The sequence below is a fragment of the Eretmochelys imbricata genome, chromosome 1 (assembly GCF_965152235.1).
Source record: "Eretmochelys imbricata isolate rEreImb1 chromosome 1, rEreImb1.hap1, whole genome shotgun sequence".
Taxonomy (NCBI): Eukaryota; Metazoa; Chordata; order Testudines; family Cheloniidae; genus Eretmochelys; species Eretmochelys imbricata.
This window is the reverse complement of record NC_135572.1, coordinates 30,314,991-30,327,850: the sequence shown is the minus strand read 5'-3', so window position 1 is coordinate 30,327,850 and position 12,860 is coordinate 30,314,991. Positions and strand designations below refer to the sequence as shown.

The following is a 12,860-nucleotide window of genomic DNA, read 5'->3' as shown; positions in this document are numbered from 1 at the left end:
ACAACCTTTCATAAAATCACTCAAAGGTAATAAGCCTCAGGAAAGACATACAGTGTATATAAAGCACAGTGTGGAGTGTCTGCTCAAAGTTGGGTTTGAGATATGGCATTCCAAAAAAAATCACGTAAGATGTTTCTACAAAGAAAAAAAAATCTTGTTTTCCAGGCTCTCCTAAAAAACAAAAGCTTTTTCTGATTATCATCAAATGTTCCACAGAAAATTATCATCCAGCCAGAGACAGCCTATGCAGAAACTGAGACAGAAAGCTGTTTTTTAAAGGGTGTGTGAGAGGCTTCAGGTATCTCCAAATTGGGCTTTTAATGAAATGAAAAGTAAATTACAACTTTAGTTATCGAGTCACTGACATGTTTTCATAAGAAGAGAGGGGGGTTTTTGTTTTTATTAAAACATGTTAAAATTCAAACTTCTTAAATGATTACCCTTCTCTCTCACATAAAAACATTGGAAAATAAAGGGCGCAAGAAACACTGACCTTAACTTGACTCTGATTTGCCAATAAGATCCCACTGTCCATCAAAGACACAGTGACCAGCAAGACTGGACAGCAGTTTCCCCATTAGAAGGCATGCATGAAAGGGAACTGAATATTCAGAATATGAGAATACACAATACAAAAAAACCCATGAAAATATCATTGGCAAATTATGTTTAAAGATGTATGTGCCTCCCCCCAATCACCCACAGTGTAATTTTCTTAACTAAAGCCTGTATTCTTCTCTCCTCCTGTGGAAAACTCCCGTGGGAAGGAAGGAAGTAATCTAAAAACTGTTTCACCACATGAAACTGCCAAACTGCTGAGTAGGGGAAAGGGCTATATGAGCTATATGGAAGTACACAGGCTGCGAGGACTTTTGGGGAAATATGGGGCTAAATTCATTTTTGGCGTAACTCCAGTACAGTTAATGAGGATCGTAACTCTACATATCTTGTAAAGGGAGAGGATCATGTCGTGTAGGCTCCACTCCCTTCTCCCAGTTAATGAGGATCGTAACTCTACAGATCTTGTAAAGGGAGAGGATCATGTCGTGTAGGCTCCACTCCCTTCTTTCCATGAGCTTCACCTCCTGCCTATGAGGCTTTCCACTCGTTATTAAGAGTAGTAAATTATTAATTACTAATGGTTAATCGTTGACTTTATTTCAGTCTGCCTAATTCCTCAATGAGAAATCAGTGCTTTATTATACTAGATACTGTATAAACTGTAAAGCAGAGTGTGGAATCTGGCCCTTCATTACTGTAGTTGAGAGATGGATTTGTAGCATGAGTACACAGTTCATAGAGAGCTTCTGTAACTCCACTATCAAATGGCACTACACCGCTGTCAACTATCAATTCACATGCTTTAGATAATTCTCTGTTTTTTTCTTGGTTTGAAATCCCCAAAAAGCATTTGGATATGACTTTATGGCTTTAAAGCTTGCTAAATGGAATGTCAGGCTTATAATTTCTCTGCCTGTCTCAGTCACTTTGTGTTACACTGGAGGTTTTCAGTGGGATTTGCTAATTAGATGCTTTTTAGCCTCTAGGGACAAGCCATGGCAATGAAATATTCTTGGTTTCCTGAAAGAGGCTGCATTGAATTGGGGTTTTGTTTGCTCGTGTGTTTTATTCTCTGCCTGTGTTGTGGGGACTCGCCTTTCCCACCCTCTACCAGTAAGTGTCCAGTCATAGCAAAACTCTCTTGTAATAAAATTTCAAACTCTCTGGCTTTCAGGTTTCATTATAAACCCAATTTCAGCCCATACTCAATGAAGTTTGCCACCCTTTTAGTGAACCTGGGCTGGGTTTGGGGAAAGCCTGGATGACTGAGTCTGGAGAGAAATTTGAAGTCAAGTTTTCACTTAGTTTTGTGAGAAGATGGACCAGTCACTGAAGGATGGTCTTGGGGTGAGACTTAGGGTTTGGGGCGGAAACCCTGCAAAACTCAGTCATTTTGACTAGCGCTGAATAAATTCAGCAAATATTTTTGAAAGCTTTTGATCAGCTGTGTGGTTTATTGAATATGATTAATCAATAATTAAAACAAAATTGAACAGAATACGTGCCCAGATTCACCAAACAAATATTGTTTGAACACCTCTGGTTCTTATGTACTTATATGGCCCCCATCACTCTAGCATCTAAGTGCCTTACAATCTTTAACACCTCTGTGCAGTTGGTCAATACTATTATTCCTATGTTACAGATGGGGAACTGAAGCACAGAGAGGGTAAGTGACTTGCCCAAGGTCACACAGAAAATCTGTGGCAGTGTAAGGAACTGAACCCAGGTCTCTCAAGTCCTAGACTACCCCCTGGACCATCCTTCCTCTCATGGTTTTGATCCAAAAGCACGTTAAACTCAGAGGTTTTAGCTGAGATTCTCTTTTTTCATTTTTATTCCTATGGGAGGGGAAAGAACTCATATCAACAGAAACCAGAATAAATTCACCAAATCTCAATGGACTGAAGCCACAGCAATTCATACAGCTCTAGGCATGTGCCGTTGTGTCCTGATAGCTGTATTTAGTCAGTGACTCCCAGATCTTGGGGTCAATTTAAGTGGGGGTCAGGAGAGCTTCACCCACTACTTCATATGGGCAACCAGTTGTCCTTATTTTTAAAACTCAGGATCTCCCCGTGCATCTTCTGTTCTCTGCTAAGATTACACCCAGGGACAGTGTCATCTTATACAGAGCTTAGTGCATTGTCAGCACTTAAATAATAAATCATTGTTTTCATAATCCCTTCTAGGGGTGGGCACATCCTTTGGGAGGTATGGGGAGGACATGGCAGGCTTGCAGTATATTCTTTTCAAAACCCTGGAAATTTGATGTGATTAATCACTATTTTGGGGGGGAGTTAGCCCTCACTTGCCCTAGTCTGGTCATGCCCTAGATCTCTTCCCTGTACCAAGACCTTGACCAGCTGGGCTGATATGCTGTTCTGCCACACTGACAGAGCTTTGTACCATCTCCTAAGAGAACCCTGAACAGTTCAGCAGTCGTCTCTTTGCGCGAGACTGAGAGCCGTACCTCTCCTGGCCCAATCTGTGAGGCTTGATCTCAGCCAAATTCTCCTTGAACCCTTATGCCAAACTGTGAGGAAGATGGTCACAAAATTGCTGTTCTTGATATTTCATTAGCATGAATTAGGAGCTTGTTTATATAACTGTGGCATATCTATGTATATTTGTATATGTTTTAAAGTGATATGAATGGTTTGAGTGGTTCAGCTAAGCCTATGGTTCTATAGAGATTTTGGGAGAGATTCTGCTCTCAGTTACCCCAGTGTAAATCCACAGGAACACCTTTTGGTTTTGGTGAAAATGGTCTACATTTATGCTAGTATAAATGGCAGAATCTTGCTTTTACTCTTCTTGTCCATGGACACTCCACGTCTTTAGTGAAGAGCATTTATTGTAACTTGCAGACTGTTAGAACTCGGAATACGAGGAAACACCATAAGCAATAAACATAATGGCCTGTTCACTTTTAAAGTGTGGCCAGTAGAATTCTCCATTATTTTCCATCACCATTAACTTACACTTCTAATTTAGCTTTTGAAATTTCTTAAGTGAAACAAAATATGGTTTCCTTGGATGATTCATATAAAAACAAATATTTCTTAGATCTTCGTATTTACCTTTTTTTAAAGCATATTTAACTGCAGCAAGATCCATGTTTTTGACTGTGGAGGGTTCTTTTTAAATACCTGTGAAGTAGTGAAGTCTAGTGTGCGTGGTGGTAACTGGTGCAGATGAGTATTCCCTCTAATTTTCCCACACATGTGCGTAATGAATTCTGTTCTGTGCACCAATATGGTGCAGATAACAAAATTCATGTGGGGGGGTGGGGCTGAGGGGTTCGGAGTGTGGGAGAGGAGTCAGGGCTGGGGCAAAGGATTGGGGTGAGAGGGGGTGAGGGCTCGGGGTGGGGCCAGGGATGAGAGGCTCAGGGCTGGGGCAGAGAGTTAGGGTGCGGGGCAAGTGAGGGCTCCGGCTGGGGGTGCGGGCTCTGGGGTGGGGCTGGGGATGAGGGGTTTGGGGTGCAGGCTTCCCGGGGGCTATGGTGGGGAGAGAGGACTCCCTCCAACTCTCTCTCCCTGCAGCAGCACCTGGGCTGTGTGGGGAGAGTTGCCTCTCCCCCAGCTACGGCAGATCCGTGCCAGGGCTGGGTTGGGGTTGGGAGGAGGGGTGCTTCTCCCCTGGCCGCAGGGCAGGTCCATGCTGGGGGAGAGGCAACTGTCCCCACTGCCACCGTGAGGTCCTGTGCGGGGCTTAATAGGCAGCTGCCCGGCCACACAGCATAGATGGAATTTAAGCTGCAGACTAGGGATTAACCTGGATTTAGATTAAAAGTGGAAAGGGTTCTGTAGCTTCTGGATCTGCAATCAAAGAAGCTGCTCCCTACTTGAGGAGGAGAGTAGTGCACCCTTCTTTACATGCTGACTACCAAAAATCCTCTCAGCCTAGCTGCTAGCTCCATTTTGGTTGCATTTCTTCGTAGAAGGGTTAAATGATCTGATCTGAATAATAATTTGCATATATACTGGCAGTTAGCATCAATTACATGGACCCTCATTGGTTTATGGGTGTGAAGTCCGACAGAGAAGGTCACAAGTCCTACACTCTCCATTTCAGTGTCCAAATTGGCTGGAAAATGTGTAATGCCGGAATTAGAATATGTCTACACTGCAATTAAAGACCTGCAGCTGGCCCGTGCCAGCTGACTCGGGCTAAGGGGCTTGGGCTAAGGGGCTGTTTAATTGCAGTGTAGATGTTCCGGCTCCAGCTGCAGCCTGAGCTCTAGGACCCTCTCGCAGAGGTTATGGATCTGTTATAGGAGTGGGTTGGTGAGGTTCTGTGGCCTTCAGTGTGCAGGAGGTCAGACAAGATGATCACAATGGTTCCTTCTGACCTTAAAGTCTGTGAGTCTACACTGCAATTAAACAGCCCCTTAGCCCGAGCAACACAAGCCTGAGTCAGCAGGCACCGGCCAGTCACGGGTTTTTAATTACAATATAGCCATATCCTTAGACAGTTAGCTCCCTGGGGACTTCATATTTGAGGAGGCTTACGTGTAATGTTTATTCCACCAGTGGTCTGGGCTTAGTTAAAACTCATGCAGTGTGTAGCTTATTTTTTGTTTGTTTACGAGGGTAGAGTTTGGAGCTAGGCCCCAATTAAAATTCACTGGGATTTGAGTGCCTCACTCCTTTAGTCTCCGTAGAAAATTCCAGCCTAACTTTGTAAAGCATTATGCTAGCAAAATTTAGCCCTTCCATAGTTGTAGATCCCCGGGTGAGTAAGGATCATAATCCCCATTGTACAGGCATGCAGAGTGAGGTGGCAAGAGGCTAACTGATTTATCCAGGTCAGTGAGTGAGTCAGTGAAAGAGCCAGGAATTAGAGCCGAGGTGACTCCAGGTCCCTTATCTATTGGGTTACACTGCCTCTGGGCTACAGCTTGTAGGACACACACAATGTCAGATTGATTGGATGAGAATATGTAATCGGAGGTCCCAATTAAGACCTCAGTTGTGGCTTTGCTCTGAGCCCCAAGAAAGGGGCCGTGTGTTGCTGTGCTTCCTGTTGAGCAGAACAGGAGTCAGATTGTTCCTCTGCAAATTACAATCTGTCTCATGGCACTTCCCCACCCTTCCTGGTGCAGTATACATCATCCCATGTGCTGGCACAGCTATGGCGACCAACGAGGGATGGACTTGTGGCTCCACCCAGTTCCCATCCACTCCCACCTGCCTGCACAGGAGTGGAGAGAAACATAGAGCCTCCATCCCCTCCTGTACTACCGTCTGCAGTACGAGGACTCAGCACAAGGGAGTAATGTGGAACCTTGCACCCCCTTATTTCTTCACACAACTGCCCTGTTCTATTCATTCCCTGGCACTGGTCACTGTTGGAAGACAGGATACTGGGCTAGATGGACCATTGGTCTGACCCAGTATGGCCGTGCTTATACGCAAGCTGGACCACAACTGGGCTCTAAGTGTGGGTGAATGACTAAAGGGTTAATGCTTTCGTTGAGGTTAGAAGAGCAACCAAGTTTATTCAGTGCTTATCTAAACTCATCTGAACGTCTCTAAACTTTAAACCTAGCAAAAAACAGGCTTTCTTGGGACAATTTCAGTGTTTTCTCGTTTCAGCTAGAATGGCAATAATAAAAAACAGCCTCTTTCACGCAGTCTTCTTGGTCTCTGCGGGAACCATGCAAAGATATAGTAATTAACAGAACTGTTTAGAACTGTAAAGATTCAAATTCATCGCAGATGGTGTGCGTTGGTTCTGGCTTCTCATACTTAGTCCAAACACATCTGTTCCCTCCCAGTTTGCCCTAAGAATTATATCTTTACCATCATACACTTGCAAATATGCTCCAGGAATGAAAACACATTAACTTTAACCTTGCTCCTGAAGCTGCAAATTTGCCCCTGCTGGGTGCTAATTTAACTGCTTCCAAAGTGTCTGCTGGGCGTTCGCTTTTATTTCTGTAGTATTGCACACATCTGGCATGGTGCAATACGCCAGGGCACCACAAAGGAAAATGCCGAACCTGATAGACTTAACCCTTCATGGAAAAATACAAATATGGTGGTTTTGGGACCAGCACATCTCTCTCATCTTTTCATGCTGGTGAGAGTTTTGTTCCTCTGGGAGAACAGAATTGTAATAGCAGGCCGGATGGTCTAGTCAGGATTACTTGCCAACAGTGTCCCCGCTATATAGATCTTCCCTGTCTCAGAACTGGGCCTTCACATGGAGGATCCTGGCCTCCTGTGGGATCCATAAATTCTGGGATGGCTTTGCTGTCTTTTTCCTAGGATGCAAAGTTTCCCATTGACTTCAGTAGGCTTTGAATGAGGCCATTAATGTCTCAGTGCCTCCGTACCCCATCTGTAAAGTGGGGATAATAATACTTCTTTTCTCCCACCCTTTGTCTAGCTTGCTTAGTAGATTGTAAGTTCTTCAAGGCAAGGGCTGTCTCTTCCTATGTGTATATATAATGTTGAGCACAGCTAGTCCAGAGAAAAGGCAAACAGATGGGTTTGGATTGGTTCCCTTTGGCTTTTGAGAATGCCATGGGATGGGGCGGGGGGGCATTTTATGGGGTGACATAAACCAATCCTTCCTCTGGGAATGATCGTAAGGGGCTTTCATCCTTCTGGAATTTTCCATCCCCTCCCTTCCTGTGGGTGGAGCTGGTCAAAATAATTGGAATTTCAAAAATTCCCAGCAAAAAAATGGACTATTTTTTTTCCTGGAAACTGTTGCTAAACATTTATCCCTATTTTGACCAATGCTACCTGTAGGATATTTCTGGATCAGCAGGGAGCTGATCCAGACCAGTGACTAACTTACATTATTACAGCAACAGACCCAATGGTCTCCCTTTAATGTAGTGTTTTAGGTGTGCATTAACCATCTATGTGCCGCACTAACCAAACCAAAACACAAACTGAGCCAATCCAAAACCATCGGCCTGTCTCATTTCCTAGCATAGCTGATGCTCTATCCACTTAATTAACCTGCCCTGCCCTGCTGATTGTCTGTTTAATTAGTGGTTTATATAATTTAGCCAGCTCACATGTTTCACTAATCTATTCTTGTTAATTTCATAGCTACATTTACTATCCCTTCTTGATGTAGGCTGGGATTTTCAAAAAGCGCCTGAGTGAGTTAGCCACCCAAAATTCAATGGGCTTTTTGAGAACCTCAGCCTTGCAGCCAAATGACTTCCCTGCCACACTCTGCCCTCTCTTCCTTGCTCTCACCTCCCTCGATTATCTCATTGAATTCCTCCATCCCATTTTTCACTCATTGTCCCTTCCTGTCTCCTCAAAGTCTTTCCCACTACCCTCACCCCTTCGAGGTCCAATCCCTCCACTCCTGTGCAGCTGAACACTTCTTAAGTGGTGTTGGACCACCGTGTGGTCCAGCACCTCGAGAAAGAAGTCATCTCCTTTGGGCTCAGGTATAGGAGACCCTTCCATATCCCTTCCCTTGGTTTTGGGACTCAGCAGCCTTCTGATAGAGTTTTCAGGGCCGAATTTTATTTTTAAAGTAGGTAAATAACTTGTGGATTATTCTCAGTCCACAAACTAAACCCTCCTTAGCAAACATGGAAATTTACTCCATGAGCTAAAAGCAGCTGGGTTCTGGCTTCATCCTAAAAATGCAGTTCAGATCGGTACGTTTCACAAGCAGTAGGGCCTGGTCCAGAGTACATTGGAATCGATGGAAGTCTTTCCATTCTCTCAGCAGGCTTTGGACTGGGCTCTTTGTAGCTGTTTTTAATAGCCGCATGCATGCAGCAAATTATTTTGTAAAACAAAATAATGTATAGTGCTTTTAGTCCTTGCTGAGATGTGTTCACTTGTTATGGACTAATAGCTTGGAATATTCACTTAAGGAATTTGGCCCTTGATTTGTAGAGGTGTAAAAATGAATCTTAAAATGTTCAGGCTATAATTCGTAAAGGCACATCGTGGGATTTGGACATCCATGTCCAAATTGCTTACCCAGCTCTGGGGAGAGTCTCAGCTCAAGAAAACGAGGTGTGTTCCTGGGTGATTCTGTGACTTTAACATTTCTAGGCCCGTTTTATTTCTCCAGATTTCCCAGCCTGTCCTCCTTCCCCCCTCCCCCTGCCAGTACACAAGTTCTCGTGAGCTGAGACATTAATTTGTCCTCTTGTTGTGTGTTCATGTGTGCCTCTTGATAATGAAGGCTAATGGGAAATTTGTGAGCATGTACTGAGCAGGATACAGGCCCTTAGAAGGGGACGACTGGGGATGTGTGTGTACCATGCATTAGCACAGCTGACACAAAGGACCCTGGCTGTGCTAGTTATCATTAGGTTTGTCTATTGTTATAATCTGTTCAGGAGGGTTTTTTCTTTTTCTTTTCTTTTTTTTTCGCCAAGTGGAATCCAAAGTGAGTCAGAAACCATTAGACTGATACTCCAATCATTGCATTTGCACTTTGATAGTTAATGAAAATCATTTGTGGAAAAGAAAAAAAAAGAAATGAAAGGCCCTAGGATATTTTCTATAAGGACCTCTAAATTTGATACTAGGGAGTGTAAAAATGTTTGGACTGCTGTGAACAAACGGATGCAATGCTAATGGACTGTTTTATTCATCTGCATTGTTGATTTTCAAGCAGAGGAGGCCACTATGCAAAACAAAATAAAACGAAAAGCAGTTCTATGGCTACTAATTAGAGAACTCTGGCTTGAAATTTGCATTTGATGCAATGGATCTGAACAATAAAGTAGCACATTATTCTCAGGGAAAGAAAGCGAGTGTGTAAGCAGAACAAGTGGTTGATTTCCTGTTGCAGCCTCACTAGAATGAAGTTTTCAAGATCCCTGGGCCTCTCGGAAAAAGAGCAGCATTTCTCAGAGCAATTATTCTGGGTGTGCGTGGGCTCTTGTACAGATGTCTGTGTTTCTAACAGCTTTTTCTAGTGTCTCAGCAAGCCATTTATAGTGACAAAACAATGCTATAGCTGGACTTCTGGGACATCAGTTCCCAGATGGTAAATGACCAATATTTGCATTATTTCAGCCTCATGCTAGAAGTGCACAAATAAAAATGCACAAATAAGATAGTTGAGAGAGAAAAGATGGCCCTTTGTTGTGGCATCTGAATTCCAGTACTGTGTAGTAATAATAAATAAATAAATATGTAGCATCTTCAAATTATTTTACATCCATTAACTAATTCATCCCCACCATGCTTGTGACGCTGGTAACTAAGTAACCAATTTACAGATAAACTAAGAGGTTAAAATCAACATTTTCAGGCGTGGGTGGCCAAAAGTTAGGCACTTAAAGCCACAATAAGGTATCTAAGTAGATGAATTGATTTTCCAAAGTGCCAAACAAGCACCCTTTCAAGTCAGTGACTTGGAACCTAAATACATTATTTTCACATAGTTCTTTGTGTGTAATTTCCTAGGTTTATTTAAAAAAAGGAAAGACCAAGTTTTTTATGTACAGCTGTATCAACCACCCCATCATGTATCAGCAGCAAGTTTTGAACCCTGAACTTTTACCACTGGAGTGCAGATATCTACCACTTGAGCTCCACGACTATGTTTGCTAGTAGCAGGAGTAGGCTGTTACTCTGGCAGGGGATGGGCTGCTGAGGCAATGTGCGGGATCTGGGGGGTAGTCAGTGGGAGCTCAGCCTGGCTCTGTCTCTCCCACTGAAGTAGTGGATCTCCAGCCCACGTGGTACCCACAAAGGAGGAAAGGGCTGCAGAGACGGTGTGTTGGATCTGGAGAGGTGGTTGTGGGAAGCCCTGCTTGACTCTCTTCCCCTTCCCCCCACCTGGAGCTGGGGGATCTCTTGCCCATGTGGTGCTCTCAGAGGAAGGTCATGTGCCGGATTTGGGGAGAAGGCTCCGTTCTTTTCCTCCCCCATTCTACAGCTGCTCGGGCACTTTCCAGGTGTTCCCAGTGCAGCATGTGCTGCTGTTGCAACTTTGGCCCACCTGTTCAGAACGTTAACGTTCAGTTATTATTTTGCCATGGTGCCAGAATTTTCCTGAGGAACACAAGCAGCGGAAAGCAAGTGATGATTTTCAACCGTTTATAACTCGTCCAAATTTGAATGAAATTTCATGGGGAAGTGAAAGGCCTGTCTCTAGCTTCAGGGCTCTGTCCCTGCTGGATTTCAAAGGTTTGCTGCAAACAGTAGAAGTGTTCGAACTTCTCAAAAATGGCCACAAGAATCTTTTATAACGTAAAGTGTTAGGCAGCCTAAATATAGGGGTTGCTGCCAGCTTCCCCTATAATATTCAAAAAAACTTTTTGCTGATTTTTATAAGGCAGTTGGAATGAATTACCAGTGTCCTGCAAAAATAGCTGTGGATGTATTAACTTTTCCATTTTTTGTTTTATTATTCCCTGCTGTTGAAGAACTGTAAGCAAAAGACTCCGAGGCTGATCCTCATTAAACCTAAGACCCTTTCCCACCGTTCTGGCAGTAGAAAGGGCCCTTAAAGAGGGTGGAAATAGAATTACACAGTAAGGTGGACTTCGGTGTAAAGGGGCCTTAGTGGTAGTGAGTCAGTCCCTACGTGTTCCAATTGCTGTTTAAAAAAAGAAAACCATGTGGAAAGTAAACTCAGAATAATTAATTCAGCAGCAGGAGCGGCAGCAAAGAAACCCGATATATTCATCAATCAACACTGGAGACCTGTTTGTTTGGACTAGTTAGAGAGTGATGAATAGGTCCTCTGTTTAAAACATTCAGCTACAGTGAGAAAGGGTAATAAATTATATGTTTGTTAATTGTATATACCATATGTATAGAAAGCACAAAAAATTGTTAATACACTGTAACAGTGACAGAGTCTTCTAGCGCCCTAAGAGCCTTAACTCATTACAGTTAAACTATACTTGTGGAGACCTCAATTGGTGTTTCCTGGTGTATCGGAGGTGGGAGAAGCTTGTCTATTGCACACTCCAATGCTACAGGGATGAGGGTGGTATAAGAACTTATATAGAATAGAATGTAGTGGTGTGAGTAACGGAGAGCCATAAGTTCAGCACTGTGTTATGCTGTGTTATAATGAGTTATGGGTGATATGGAAGTGGTCTTGTCATTTGAACACTCTCTGAGTATATTTCTCTCTTTTCTGCTGACAAGATCAGTCAAATAAGCTCCAGGCTTCACTGCACTTCTTTGTCAGCAGCAGTAGCAGAGAGAGAGAACAGCCAAAATAGGACTGGCATAGGAGAAGACCAGAAATGTCATTGTATTGTTTGGGTTTGACACTGCCTTGTCCCATGATGATCTGTGGGACATGGACCCACAGACTTTGAACAAGATCCTTGCTCTTTGTGACTTGTGAAGGTTAACACTCTATGGGACCTATTTTCAATGTTTCTTTTAAGAGGAGCAGAGAGCCAGCTCAGCAGAAATATGTCAAAGAATGGCTGAAGAAACCCTCACTGCGCACTGAGGATCTAGTCTCAAATCTCCCTTTTGGTGGAAGGTGCTGAAGACGTTTACAGCTGGGCAACTGAAGTGTCCTCTGGATAGAATTCTCTGGTGTGCTCCAATCTGGTTTCAGTCCACAGGACAGCCTGGAGCTGGTCGGAGCAGGTTTTCAAAGTCCATCTCTGAATTTTACAGCTTAGGTCTGTCTCTCATTTCTTTGATCTATTTTAGTTTTCAGCTACAAAGAAAAGCTTTGATCAGCTTCAAAAGTTTCCTTTTTTGCCCCACCTTGTTCCATCAGATGACTGTGCTGTTGTAAAATTTTGTACACATTATTACACCCATTTATGTTTCAGTCAAGGCAAAATGGATGCGAATTCAGTCTAAAACACGAGCTTACAAATTGAAGTTGCTTTTCAGAAATCCTTACTCTTTGGTCAGCCTGTTTGTATTCTCGAGGGAGTTCAGAATGTAAAATGATCCAAAGTCATGTATTTATAATGACCCTAAACTAACAGTACAGGATAAAACACAGTTGGGTTTTTTGTAAATCATCTCAGAGGAGATGAACGGTTTAAGAATTTGCTTCACTTTGCATAGACTGGCTTTTCTCCAGCATTTGCTCCTCAAGTCAAGGCAGTGAGGAAATGAGTCTAATGTATGAGAATGTTGCCATGTTGTTAAATGGTGGTGTAAAAGCTGTGCTTACTTCCATGGGAATGAGAACCTTTGCCAAAAGTGAGATGCCTAAGCTTTCCCTTGGGACCACGTCCTAGCATGGAATAAATGGAGGAAGTTACTGTGAGAAGTCAAAGCAGGCAGCAGTAATGATGTGGATCTGTGTAAGTGTATGTCAGTAGGAACAGAGGAGCAGCCTGCCATTCTGCT

General features: G+C 43.3%; 1 protein-coding gene across 1 annotated transcript in view; it reads left to right on the top strand.

Moving 5' to 3' along the window:
• MAML2 (mastermind like transcriptional coactivator 2) overlaps positions 1-12,860 on the top strand; it is a 283,184-nt gene that overhangs the window by 198,200 nt on the left and 72,124 nt on the right. The gene's annotated exons all lie outside the window — the stretch shown is intronic.